Raw genomic sequence first — 13,893 nt, 5'->3', positions numbered from 1 at the left:
CTGTAGCATGTTCTCCAACTTGGTTCCATTCTCCCTTTCTCTTTCAGGTACCCCAATCAGTTGTAGATTCAGTCTCTTTACATAATCTCATATTTCTCCGAGGTTTTGCTCATTTCTTTTCTCTCTATTCTTGTCTGCCTGTATTATTTCAGAAAGATAGTCTTCAAGCTCTGAGATTCTTTCCTCCACTTGGTCTATTCTGCTATTGATACTTGTGATTGCATTGTGAAGTTATCATGTTGTGTTTTTCAGCTCCATTAGGTCAGTTATGTTCCTCTCTAAACTGGTTTTTCAGGCTTTCAGCTCCTATACTGTTTTGTCACGATTCTTAGCTTCTTTGCATTGGGTTACAACATGCTTCTGTAGCTCAGTTCATTATTACCCACCTCCTGAAGCCTACTTCTGTCAATTCAACCATCTCAGCCTCAGCCCAGTTCTGTGCCCTTGCTGGAGAGGTGCTGCAGTCATATGGAGAAGAGGCACTCTGGCTTTTTGAGTTTTCAGTATTTTTGCATCAATTCTCATTTTGTGGGTTTATCTACCTTCGATCTTTGAGGATACTAACCTTTGAATGGGGTTTTTGTGGGGTCTTATTGTTGATATTGTTGTTTTCTGTTTGTTTTTCTTTTAATGGTCAGGCCACTCTAGCACAGGGCTGCTGTGGTTTGCTGGGGGTCTACTCCAGGCCCTAGTTGGCTCGTCTTTTCCTGTACCTGGAGGTATCACCAGTGAAGGCTGTGAAACAGCAAAGATGACAGCCAGCTCCTTCCTCTGGAAGCTCCGTTCCAGTAGGGTCCTGACCTGTTGCCGGCCCAAACACACCTGTAGAAGGTGGCTGGAGATCCCTGTTGGGGTCTCACCCAGTCAGGAGGAATGGGATCAGGGATCTACTTAAAGAAGCAATCTGGCTGCTGTTTGGTAGAGCAGGTGTGTTGCATTCGGAGAGACCCTTCCTCGTCCAGACAGTTTGTATTCTCCAAAGCTGGCAGGCTGGAATGGCTGAGTCAACTGAACTGCAGAGATGGCGGCTGCCCCTATGCACAGGAGCTCCATCCCAGGGAGAGATCAGAGCTCTGTCTGTAGAACCCTTGCTGGAGTGGCCAAAGCCTCTACAGGGAGATCTCCCCCAGTGAGGAGGAACGGATTGAGGTTCTGCTTAAAGAAGCAGTCTGGCCATGATCTGACAAGGCAGCTGTGCTGCACTGTAGAGGACCCTTCCTTGTTCATATGGTTTGTTTTCTCCAAAGGTGGCAGGCTGGAATGGCTGAGTCTACTGAACCACATAGATGGTGGCTGCCCCTCCCCACAGGAACTTGGTCCTGTCTCAGTCAGACTCCAGCCCATTGTTGTTGGCTGACTGAAATTCCAAGCTAGTAGGTCTTAACTTGTGAGGTGCTGTGGAAGTGGGGTCCGCAGAATGACACTGCTTGGCTCCCTGAATTCAGCATCCTTCCTAGGGATATGTACGGATGGATTTCCTGCCTTGCCAGGGATGCCAGGGCCAGAATTGTAAAACTCCCGGGTCTCTATTTGTGCCTGAGTGGCCGCTCTGCTGAGACTCCACACAGCTCTGTGTCTTGGACCCAAAGACCTGGTAGTGTGGGCTCACAAGGGGATCTCCTGATTTGCCAGTTGCAAAGATTCATGGGAGAAGCATGGTTTCCTGGGTGGGGTTGCACACTCACTCACTGCTTCCCTTGGCTGAGGGTGGGGGTTCCTTTGGCTCTGTGCCACTCCCAGGTGGGCTGTTGCCCTCACCCCCTGCTTTTCTTCATTCTGCATGGGTTGAGTTGTTTGCTTAGTTAGTTCCAATGTGAGATCCTGGATATATAAGTTGAAGGTGCTGAATTCCCTTGCCCCTTTTCATTCCTTTCCGTGAGTTTCACAGGCCACAGACCACAAATGCTTCTAATTGGCCATCTTGACTTTCCCTTCTAGGGTTTTTATAGTTTATCATTGTTATCTCTATCTTACAGATGAAGAAACTGAGGCACACAGAAGTTAAATAATTTGCCATGATCACACAGCTACTAAGTGAGAGAGAGTCTGGCCCCAGCTCTTAATCACCATATTCTAATACTCAAGAAAATTCCCAGCTTTCTTGAAAATCTACTCTGTCTACTGGAAACTGTCACATTAAGGATACATGTCTTATATTCTTATATTTAATATCAAGCCCTTCATGTGTAATTCAAAAATTATTTCTTCCTTCCCACCTTCTTTTTTGAGATGGAGTCTCACTCTGTTGCCCAGGCTAGAATGAAGTGGTATAATCACAGCTCATTGCATCCTTGAACTCGTAGGCTCAAGCAGTCCTCCTGTTTCAGCCTCCCAAGGATTTGGAATGACGGGTTTGTTTTTGGCTGTAATAAGTGGAAACAGGAGGGAGGGCATGTAGATCTCTATGTAATATACTTTCATATATTTGAAAAAAATGGTAAGGGATTTATGAAAGAAAAATAAATTTATTGGAGATTACTTTAAAAGAGCTTTTTGGTATTTGAAGCTTATCTAGAAATACTCTAAAGAAGAGAGCTGTTTTTGACATGTATAAAGACTTTTTTTTTTAACAGTGATCTCTCTTGTAAGTAATTAAGTACAAGTAATTACATAATTACTTGATTATGTAGCAGCACTAAAATTTTACAGGAGGTTTTTCACTTAAACTCTAGCCTTATAAAAATAATTGCCACAAGTCAAAATTATTTTCTAAATGTAGTAATTCTGTTTGCTTTTAATTTTTTGGGGGGTGAAATCTAGATCTATTTTTGTTCAGCAACCAAACCCAGATAAATAAGTATTTAATAATGTGCCACTGTGTTCAGACACTGACTTAAAAACTTAGAATGAATCCCCAACTTACAATGTTGAGGTACACCTAGATGGGAAATGAAATTATAAGCCAAGGTCACAATCTAGAGAATTTCTTTGGTCATAAATTTCTGAAATCATTAGTCAGATTAGGATAAGAATGCTATTTATCTTAATATATGCATCACCAAATAATAAGATTGAGAGGCAGAAAAAGTGTGGGGTTCCTCCCCTTCCTTTCATTGTTTCTTTCTTTTCTTTTGTAAAGTGAGCTGTCTGATCATTGCAAATTTCCTCGAGTTCTTAGAACTCTAATTAAAATGTGGTAATTGGTTATGTTACCTCAATTACCATGATGCATGGACATTGATGCGAAGTGACACCAATTGAATCCTTTGGGTGTTTTACCCTGGGGCCATCCCATTTATTGTGGCCTTATTATTTTCAATTATGTGGCTAGATGTGTTATGTACTTTTGGGGCCAATAAATGTGTAAGGTTTCTCTGGACACAACGTTCTGTTTTCAATGCTGGAGTTCTGGAGTGCCAGGGCAAAAGAAAAAAATACATTTGTACAAAGAATAAAAACTTAAAACCCTAAATTCACAAAGGATTCAAAAACACACTCATTGAAATAAAAATATTTCAAAGGAATCCAAATTATTTCTGTTTAAAACATTTACTTGAAAAGCAAGAATAATTTACTTGCTACTGATAACTACTTGTCTGAAATCAGAAAACAGTGAGGACCATTCAGAAGCCTTATATGAGAGTTAGAGAGGTAAGGAAACAGATAGGAAAGGTAAATTTTTCTTGCTCTTAAGATAAAGGTTTGGGTCCCTCAGAGGGCTAAGTAGAGCTGTATTGAGTACTTTACAGATGTATATTATCAGAGATCTGTCCTCAGCATGAACATGAAAGTAAGAGTGCACCAAAATGGTTACAGAGCAAAGTGTTTTCCAATGGGGACGCTGCTGGCATTTGTGGAAAAATCTGTCTGCATACAGGGTTGTTTCATGCATTGTTACTGTCTCCCCAGATGCACCCACCCAAGGGCAGTGGCGTCCTCAGTTGTTAGAAATGACCCCAGAACATTTTCTTAAAAAATCGAGGATTGAATTGGACATTACTTGGGGACATCATCAATAAATGTAATACAACACTTTGTCAAAACATTTTCATTTTCTGAGAATGATACCTGTGTCTTCACCAGTTATTTTTTTAAATCACATTCTCATATTTCTGAAAACTAAAGAGAAATTTGTGTCCTTTTACTTATTAGTTTATGTCTTGGTTGGTTTGACTGTCTCCAAATAAGTATAGCATTCATTTATATGGTGCAGATGATGTAAGAATCTGAACTGGGAAAGTTGTGAGAGAAAGAAGTTGTCCTGGACAAAGATCTTTCAAAGACTGGCAGAGCAAGGATATTTATGGCAAAATCCCATACTATTTTCAACCAACACTCAAAGAGCCTTATATTTACAACACTTTGCAAGTACTTGTCCAACTAAGATTCACACATATATTAACTGTCAGATCATTTTTCCCTTCAATTTTGTCTTTGGATTCAAGAAAATTGCCAACAGGAAACTCAAGAGAGTTTTACATAGGACTCATTCTATTACTTTTGATAATATTTTAAAAGTAAAAAACATTGAATGATCATATATGATGCCATTATCCAAAGTATTTCATTCATAAAAATACATATTAAAAATCTAAACTGTAGGCTGGGCGCTGTGGCTCCCAACTGTAATCCCATCACTCTGGGAGGCCGAGGCAGGCGGATCACGAGGTCAGGAGATTGAGACCATCCTGGCTAACATGGTGAAACTCCGTCTCTACTAACAAATACAAAACATTAGCCGGGCGTGTTGGCGGGCCCCTGTAGTCCCATCTACTCGAGAGGCTGAGGAAGGAGAATGGCGTGAACCTGGGAGGCGGAGCTTGCAGTGAGGCGAGATTGTGCCACTGCACTCCAGCCTGGGCGACAGAGCAAGACTCTGTCTCAACAACAACAACAAAAAATAATAAAAAATAAAAAAGATCTAAACTGTAACTTATCATTTAATTATTTAAACTTTCTCAATTCAAAATTTAATTTTTAACTTCAATTATTTAAAAGAAATGTTTTCCCTCTCAAGATTTACTTTCTTTATTTAGTTATTTCTCATTCTTGGGTTTGAAATTTTTCCAAATAATACCAATAGTTAACTCTATTCATGTATTTCTTCTGATGAATCCAACTCTTTATGTAAGAGCCAATTTTCATTGGAAGGACGTGTAATAGAGAAAAAAGAGCCAACGAACAAGTATGGAGGGAAGCATTGGATTTATTTCCAAATGGTGTTCTCTAATTCAATCCAGTCTAACTTGAGTCTGCAGATCTTTAATATGTCATGCAAAAGTCCTTAGAACTGACTAATGAAAATAGTATATTAACGAAAATTACTGTGCTATCAATCATTTATATGATTCTTCTTGTATTCAATTCAAAAAGGAATTTCAGGCAGTATCCAATAAAAAGAATAACAATATAAATCATTAACACAGACATGCTAAACAACCAAAGTAGTCTTAGTGGGAAGAAAGGCAAGAAATCGTTATCAATAAACCCTTTAAGAGCTAAAAGAACTTTACATCTTGGAGTCTGATATGCCTGCATCCACATCTTTCTCTACCTGCTGGCTATATAACTTTGTATAATTTATTTAATCTACCAAAAATTTAGTTTCTTCATCTTCAGTTGTTATGAAGATTAAATAACACAATGTATTAAAAGTGGTAACACAGCAACTGAGAAACAGTACATGTTCAATGCTGTTAGCAAGTAATACAACAGCCCGACTCTCTTGGTGAGTGACACTTAAGATATGCCACATGGCTTTTTAGAGGGATCTTCAGCAGTAAATTAGACAAATAAAACTAATATGGAAAAAAATTAAAAACTGAGAAACATGTCTCCTCACAACGTCTAACACCCTCTTGTGATAGCAATTATGCAGATTCCCCTGAGGAAATTGTGTATACTAGACTGAACCTGTTCAGTAGAGAAGTTTGTTAAGATGGCATTTGAGAAGAGAAATTTGATTTGTGGTATATACAAATCACTGCTGGAAAACTGTCCTTCTTACTACAAATTCCATAAATGTCATGAGTTTCTGTAAGGCATGTGTGAATTTAATAAGAAAGTCCCATGTACTTCGAGGAAATGCTTAAATAAGTGTCAGTGAACTATCAGTGGTCAGCCAATTCACACAGCAGCCCAAAATCCTCTTCTCTATTTTCTCTAGCACTTTAAAAGGGAAAGTGCTTGCTTACTCCTTTTTCTTAAAGTTCTCATAAGAAATTATTGCTTTTCATAGTCCATTTAGATATAATTTTTGACAATTAAAACTTCTCCATATGTCACATGTGATAAGAAAATTTGATCCATAACTTCCCAAAATATATTGAAAATAGAATCACCTAATTTCCAAATCTAAGTCACTTAATTTGTATTTATAAAAGTCTTGTTCATTTACTTGATTTAAAAGTGACTGCATATGTACCATTCTTATCATTAAAGAAGGCTTTGTCCTAGAGAGGCAGTTTAGGATGTTGATTCAGGACACTGACTCTGAAGCAGAACTCCCAGGTTCAAATCTCAAATGAGTTACAAACCAGGTGGTAACTCGGGAAAAGCTGCTGAAATTTTCTTTGCCTTAATTTTTTTTCTTCTGTAAAATAGAGGATAATGGCACGTAAATTATATGGTTATTAAGAACCTTAAAGGACTTAACATTGCCTGATATATACCAAGTGCAATATGTTAGCTGTTATTAGTATTGTTTGGTTCTTCAGAAAAGAAATGCCCATTTTCATTTACTTATTCCAAGACAGTGATACTCACTGCCAGGCTTCAGGGTAATCTACCAACTCCTTTGTAACTAAAATTCTGAATATGTGTGTTTTTTTTTTAACAGTTTTATTGAGGTATAATTTAAATAAATTATACATATTACAGTGTACAATTTTATGTTTTGATATAAGAATACACATACAAAATGATCACTACAAACAAGATCATGAATATTTCTATCACTTTCAAAAGATTTCTCATTACCCTTTGTAATTGCTCCAGTGATCACAAAGATTTCACGCTATGATTTTTTTTTTTCTAAAATTTTCTACATTTTACATTTGGGTCAATTACTTATTTTGGCTAATTTTTATATGGTACATTATATAGATCAATCTATGTCTGTGCATATGGAAATTCAATTGTTCCAGGATCATTTGTTGAAAGATTATCCTTTCTCCATTGAATTGCCTTTGTACTTTTGTTAAAAATCAATTGACCATTTATGTGTAGCTCTATTTCTGAAATATTTATTCTGTTCCATTGATGTATTTGTTGACCTTGACAGCAATGCCGTACTTTCTTGACTACTGTAGCTTTATTATAACTCTTGATATCAGGAGGTATAAATCCTCCAATTTAACTCATCTTTCTCAAAGTTGCTTTGGGTATTCTATGTCCTTTGCATTTCCGAATGAATTTTAGAATCAGCTTACAAATTTTTACCAAAAAAAAAAAAAAAACCACTGAGATTTTCATTGGGATTACATTAATTCTATAGATAAATTTCGGGAGATTTGATATCTTAATATTGTGTCCTCTGATCCATGAATTCAGTATAGTCTATTATTGATTTAGTTATTATTTGTTAATAATTTCTCTCAGCAGTATTTTGTAGCTGTGTGCATACAGTTCTTCCGTATCTATCGCTAGATACATCCCTAAGCATTTCATGTACTATTAATATTATAAATTGAATGTTAAAAAATTTCAATTTATGATTATTTATCAATAGTATCTAGAATATAATTGACATTTATATATTGATTTTATATCCTATAACCTTGTTAAGTTCCCTTATTCGTTTTAGTATCTTTTTGTAGTTCTGTAGCAGTTTCTACATAGATGGTGATGGAATCTCTGAGTAAAAATAATTTTGCTTCTTAATTGCCAAATGGTATGTCTTAAATTCTTTTTCTTGCTTTATTGATCGGACTAAAACTTCCAATACAATTTTGAATAGAAACAGTGAAATTGTACATCTTTGCCTTATTCCTGATCTTAGAGGAGAAGTATTCTATTTTTTACTATTGAGTATGATGTTAACTGTCGATTAGCTGTGGATCCCCTTTATTAAGTTTTTCCTTAGGTCTTTTCTTCCTTTCTTTTTCTTTCCCTTCCTCTCTCCCTCCCTCCCTTCCTTCCTTCCTTTCCTTCCTTTTATTGATACAGAGTTGCTCTCTGTCACCCAGGCTGGAACACAGTGGCATGATCTCGGCTCACTGCAACCTCCACCTCCCAGGTTGAAGCAATTCTCCTGCCTCAGTCTCCCGAGTAGCTGGGATTACAGGTGCGCACCACCATGCTCAGCTAAGTTTTTCTATTTTTAGTAGAGATGGGGTTTCGTCATGTTGGCCAGGCTGGTCTCAAACTCCTGGCCTCAAGTGATCCACCCACCTCGGCCTCCCAAAGTGTTGGGATTACAGGCTTGAGCCACCACACCTGGACATTGTTTCCTTAGGTTTCTGAGAGTTTTTATCGAGAGGGATACTGGATTTTGGCAAATGCTTTTTCGGCATTGAGATAATCAAATGGTTTTCCTCTCTTAGTGTGCAAATATGATGAATTACATCGATTTTTTTCAAGTATTAAACTACTCTGTATTTCTAGGCTAAACCTCACAATATCATGATGTAGTTTCTATTTTATATACTTTTTGATTTGATAAAATTTTGTTAAGAATCTTTTTATTGACATTCATAAGGGATATCATCCAGCAGTTTTCTTGTATTGCCTTTTTGACATCTGGGTAATGCTTGCCCAAGGAATGAGAATGAAAAATATTCTTTCCTTTTCAATTTCTGGACAACTTTGCATAAAATTAATATTATTTATTCTTTAAATGTTTGGTAGAATTCACCTATAAAACCAATTAGGTCTGAAAATTTTCTTTCTAGGGAGGTTTTAAGCTAATGACGCAATATATTTAGTAGATAAAAGATTATTCATAAAATTATCTTCATACCTCTCCTTTTTTTTTTGTTTTTTGTTTTTTTGAGACTAAGTTTCACTCTTGTTGCTCAGGCTGGAGTGCAATGGCGTGATCTTGGCTGATAGTTTTCTTTTACTATTAGTAGAAGCTGTAGTGATGTCTGTCTCTTATTCCTGATACTGATAATTTATTTCTTCTCTTTTTTCTCCCAATCAGTCTGGCTAGAGGTTTATCAATTTCATTAGTCTTCTCAAAAATAACCCCAGCTTTCCATTACATTGATTTTTTTCTTTATTACTTTTTCTGTCTTCTATTTCACTGATTTCTGCTCTAATTTTATTCTTTTCTTTCTCCTATTTACTTTGGGTTTAATTTGGTCTTCTTTTTCCAGTTTCATAAGGTGAAAACTAAGATCATTGTTTTGGTGGCAACGCACAGATTTTAATATTTTGTTACTATTCAGTTAAAAATACTTTCTAATTTCCTTTTCATTTCTTCTTTGGCCCATGAGTTGTATATAAGTGTGTTATTCTGCTTCCACGTATTTGAGGATTTTCCAAATATATTGCTATTACTTATTTCTAAGCTAATTCTATTATAGTCAAATAACATACTTTGTATGATATGACTTATTTTAATTAAAAAATAATAGATATGGAGTCTTGATATATTGCTCAGGCTAGTCTCAGGCTCAAGCCATCCTCCTGCTTTAGCCTCCCAAAGTGCTGGGCTTACAGGCATGAGCCACTGCACCTAGCTGAATTCTTTTAAATTTAAGACTTGTTTTGTGGCTCAGAAGAGAGTTTTAGTAGATGTTAGGTGTGCAATTGAATGTATATTCTGCTGCTGCTGGATGGCATGACTGATTTTTACATGTATATATTGTGTACAACATGATGTTTTCATATATGTAGTGAAGTGACTTCTATATTCAAGCCAATTTACATATCCATCATCTCAGATTGTACATTAGATCTCTAGATTTTTTAATCAGACCATAACTCCAACTACATACCTTTTGACCTACATCATCCCATTTCCCTTGTACCTGATTTCTGGTACCTTTAGATTCTCTGTTTCTTTCATTTTTTTCTTTTTGGATTCCATATATAAGTGAGATCATGTAATGTTTTTCTTTCTGTGTCTGGTTTATTTCACTTTGTGTAATGTCCTCCAGTTTCATCCATGTTTTCACCAATAGCAGGATCTCCTTTTTTTTTTAAGGCCAAATATTACATTGTGTGTATGTATGTGTATAAGCATGTATATATATATATATATATTTTTTTCAATTTATTTTTCCATTCATCTAATGGACACTTCAGTTGTTCCCGTATCTTGGCTATGATAAATAATGAGGCAATGAGCATGTGAGTAAAGACATCCTTATGAGGCAGCGATTTCATTTCTCTTGGGTATAGACCCACAAGACAGATTTCTGGGTCATATAGTAGTTCTATTTTCACTTTCCTTAGGAACCTCCAAACTGTTTCCCACAGAGGCTACACCAATCTACATTCCTACCAACAGTGGACAAGGGTTCCCTTTTTTCTACACCCTCACCTCACCAACAATTGTTATTCATTGTCCTTTTGATAAAAGCCTTGGATAGAGTGTTTTAAGTGCCAATTAAATTGCTTTATAGTATAATTCCATCATTCCAAGTCTTTTACATCTTTACTGACTTTTCTGCTCTATCAGCTATTAAGAAAAAGTATTAGAATCTCTGCCCAAAATGGTCTGGGTTTTTTTTTTGTCTCCTCACAGTTGTATCAATTTCTGCTTTATGTATTTTAAAGCTCTGTTTTAGAGCATAAACATTTAGTAATGTTATGTCCTCTTGATTAATTGGCATCTAATCATTAAGAATGCACTTCTTTATAATTTGTAATATTCTTTGCTCTGAAATCTACATTGTTTACTATTAACACAGCCACTCCAACTCTGTTTGTGTTAGCTTAATATATATTTTTCCATCTCTTTGCTTTATTATATCTTTATGTTTAAAGTGGGTTTCCTTTTTTTTTTTTTTTTTTTTTGGCGCTCAGACTGAGACAGAGTCTCACTCTGTTGCCCAGGCTGGGGTACAGGGGCACAAACACTGTTCATGGTAGCCTCAACCTCCTGGGAGCAAGTGATCCTCCCACCTCAGCCTCCTGAGTAGTGGGTAGCTGAGACCACAGGTGCACTGCCACCATGCCCGGCTAATTTTTTATTTTTATTTTTTTGTAGCGACGGGGTTTCACCATGTTGCCCAGGCTGGTCTCAAACTCCTGGGGTTAAGTGATCCTGCTGCCTCAGCCTCCCAAAGTGCTGAAATTACAGGTGTGAGTCACCACATCTGGCCTAAATTGGGTTTCTCATAGGCAACATGTAACTTAGTAGAGCTTTATAAACCCAATCTGATAATTGTTGCCTTTTAATTGGGGCTTTTAGTCCATTCCCATTTAACAGGATTATTTATGCAGTTGTTTTAAGTCTTCCATCTTGCTATTCTTCTATTTATTGTATCTATTTTTTATTCCCTTTTTCTTTTATTTTTTTTTAAATGATTCTATTCATTTCCTCTGTTGGCCTATTAATTATAGCTTTTTATTATGTTTTTAAAGAGTTATAAGCTAGGCATGATGACTCATGCCTATAATCTCAGCACTTTGGGAGGCCAAGGTGGGAGGACTGCTTGAGGCCAGGAGTTTGAGACCAGCCTGGGCAACATAGTGAGATCCCATCTCTACAGAAAAAGAAAAATTAGCTGGGTATACTGGCATGCTCCTGTATTCTCAGCTACTTGGAGGCTCAGGCAGGAGACCTGCTTGAGCCCAGGAGGTCAAGGCTACAGTGAGCCATGATCGTGCCACTGCACTGCAGCCTGAGCAACAGAGTAAGACCCCATATCTAAAAATACAAACAAACAAAAACCCAAATTCATATATTTTATCTTATCACATGTCTATTTTTTTCTTTAATCCCCTTTTCAAAAAAAAACTTTAAATGATATTATACTACCTCCCATAGAATAAAAACCACATAGTTCCATTTCTTGCTTCCTGGCCATTGTGATATTGTTGTCATACATTTGACTTCTACATATGTTATAAATAGACAATAAGCTGTTATTAACTTGATTTAAGCAGCCTATTACCACTTAGAGATTTAAATAATACAAAAAATATTTCACAGTAACCCACACAGTTACTCTCAGTCTTCTTCATTCCCTTGTGCCTCTCCAGGTTTCCATCTGATAGAATTTTCCATTTGGCTGAAGGACTCTCTTTCACATTTCTTGTGGTACAGGTCCATGGGTAATGAATATTTTCAGGTTTTAATGAATGAAAACTATTTTATCTTCCTTTTTGAATGATATTTTCTCTGTATATATAATTCTAGGTTATTTTGTTCCACTATCTTTCTATTTTTATTTTTCTGAGACAGGGTCTGACTCTGTCATCCAGGCTAGAGTGCACTGGCACAAACACAGCTCACTGCAGCCACAACCTCTCAGGCTCAAGTGATCCTCCTGCCTCAGCTTCCCAAGTAGCTGGGACTGCAAGCATGTGTCTTCATGCCTGCCTACTTTGTGTATTTTTTTGTAGAAACGTGGTCTCGCTATGTTGCCCAGGTTGTCATTGAACTCCTGGCCTCAAGGAATCCTCCCACTTCAGCCTACCGAAGTGCTGGAATTACATATGTGAGCAACAGCACCCAGCTTCCACCTTCCTTTTATTATGGGATTCTAATTCTAATCTTCAATTAGGCTGCTTGAAGATACCTCAGAAATCACTGATGCTCTGTTTTTATTTTGTTTTGTCTTTTTTTCTTTCTGCTTCATTTTGCACAATTTTTATTGCTATGTTTTCAGGTTTACAAATTATTTCTTCTGTGATGTCTAATTGGCTGTTAATCTCATCCAGTGTATTTTTCATCTCAGTAATGATAGCTTTCCTCTTTATAATGTGATTTCAGGTAGAGATTTTTTTACTGTCTCTACTTAATATGATCAATATATTTTCCAGCAGCTTGAACATATGGAATGTGGGTATAATAACTTTTAATGTTTTTGTCTACCAATTCTATACTCTGTGACATTTCTGGATCAGTTTATATTGATTAATATTCTTCTCCTCATCAGCTGACTATTCCTGCTTCTTTCCATTCCTGGTAGGTTTAGACTGGATGTCAGACACTAGAAATTTTATAAATTTTATCTTGCTGTATGCTGGATATTTGTATTCCTATAAATATTCTTGAGCTTTGTCCTAGGAGTATAGTAAAATTACTTTGAAACAGTTTGGTCCTTTCAGGTCTTGCTTTTAAGTTTTTTTGGGTAAGACCACAGCAGCACTTAGTCTAAGTTTGCCCCATTACTAAGGCAAAAACCTTTCTTGGTACCCTATCACATGCCTTGTGAATGATGAGGGTTTCTACTACGAGTGAGGGAAAAGGGAACCATTTCTAGCTCTGTGCAAGCTCCAGGGACTGTTCCCTCTAATCCTTTTAGGTGGTTCCTTCTGCTGAGTACTTGAGAACATCCCTCTATATATCTCCGGTGTGCCTAGTCTGTGTAGTCCTTTCCTCTCTGGCATTCTGCCCTGTAGCAATGTTAGCCACTTTAGCCTCCTTAGACTCCACTCAGAGACTGACAGTCTCCTTGAGTTTAGGAAACAGGTCTGGGAGTCTGGGGAAGCCTTATTAAACAAGACAGATTAAAGATCATCTTCTTGGTGTTCTTATAGAAACATAACACTCAGCTACTTTGTGAAAAAATGTAAAAATTTAGAATATACAGTAACTCCAAATCAAATGCCAGAATGAAACAAAATTTATTAAATGAACACATGTACTCATTCATTCAGCAAATACTTATTTGTAGACCTACTATGTCCAAGTATTTCCCAGGCCCTGGGGGAATACAGCAGTGTATTAGTCTGTTTTCACACTGCTGATAAAGACATATCCAAGACTGAGTAATTTATAGAGAAAAAGAGGTTTAATGAACTCACAGTTCCATGTGGCTGGGGAGGCCTCAC

At 36.8% G+C, this 13,893-nt stretch overlaps 1 protein-coding gene across 1 annotated transcript in view; it reads right to left on the bottom strand.

Annotated features, from left to right (window-relative positions):
• The window catches only part of AKAP6 (A-kinase anchoring protein 6), a 516,267-nt gene that overhangs the window by 45,081 nt on the left and 457,293 nt on the right, over positions 1–13,893 (bottom strand). The window lies entirely within an intron of this gene.

The sequence above is a fragment of the Theropithecus gelada genome, chromosome 7b (assembly GCF_003255815.1).
Source record: "Theropithecus gelada isolate Dixy chromosome 7b, Tgel_1.0, whole genome shotgun sequence".
Classification (NCBI taxonomy): Eukaryota; Metazoa; Chordata; class Mammalia; order Primates; family Cercopithecidae; genus Theropithecus; species Theropithecus gelada.
The sequence above is the reverse complement of the archived record's forward strand: the minus strand, read 5'-3'. Positions and strand labels throughout refer to the sequence as shown.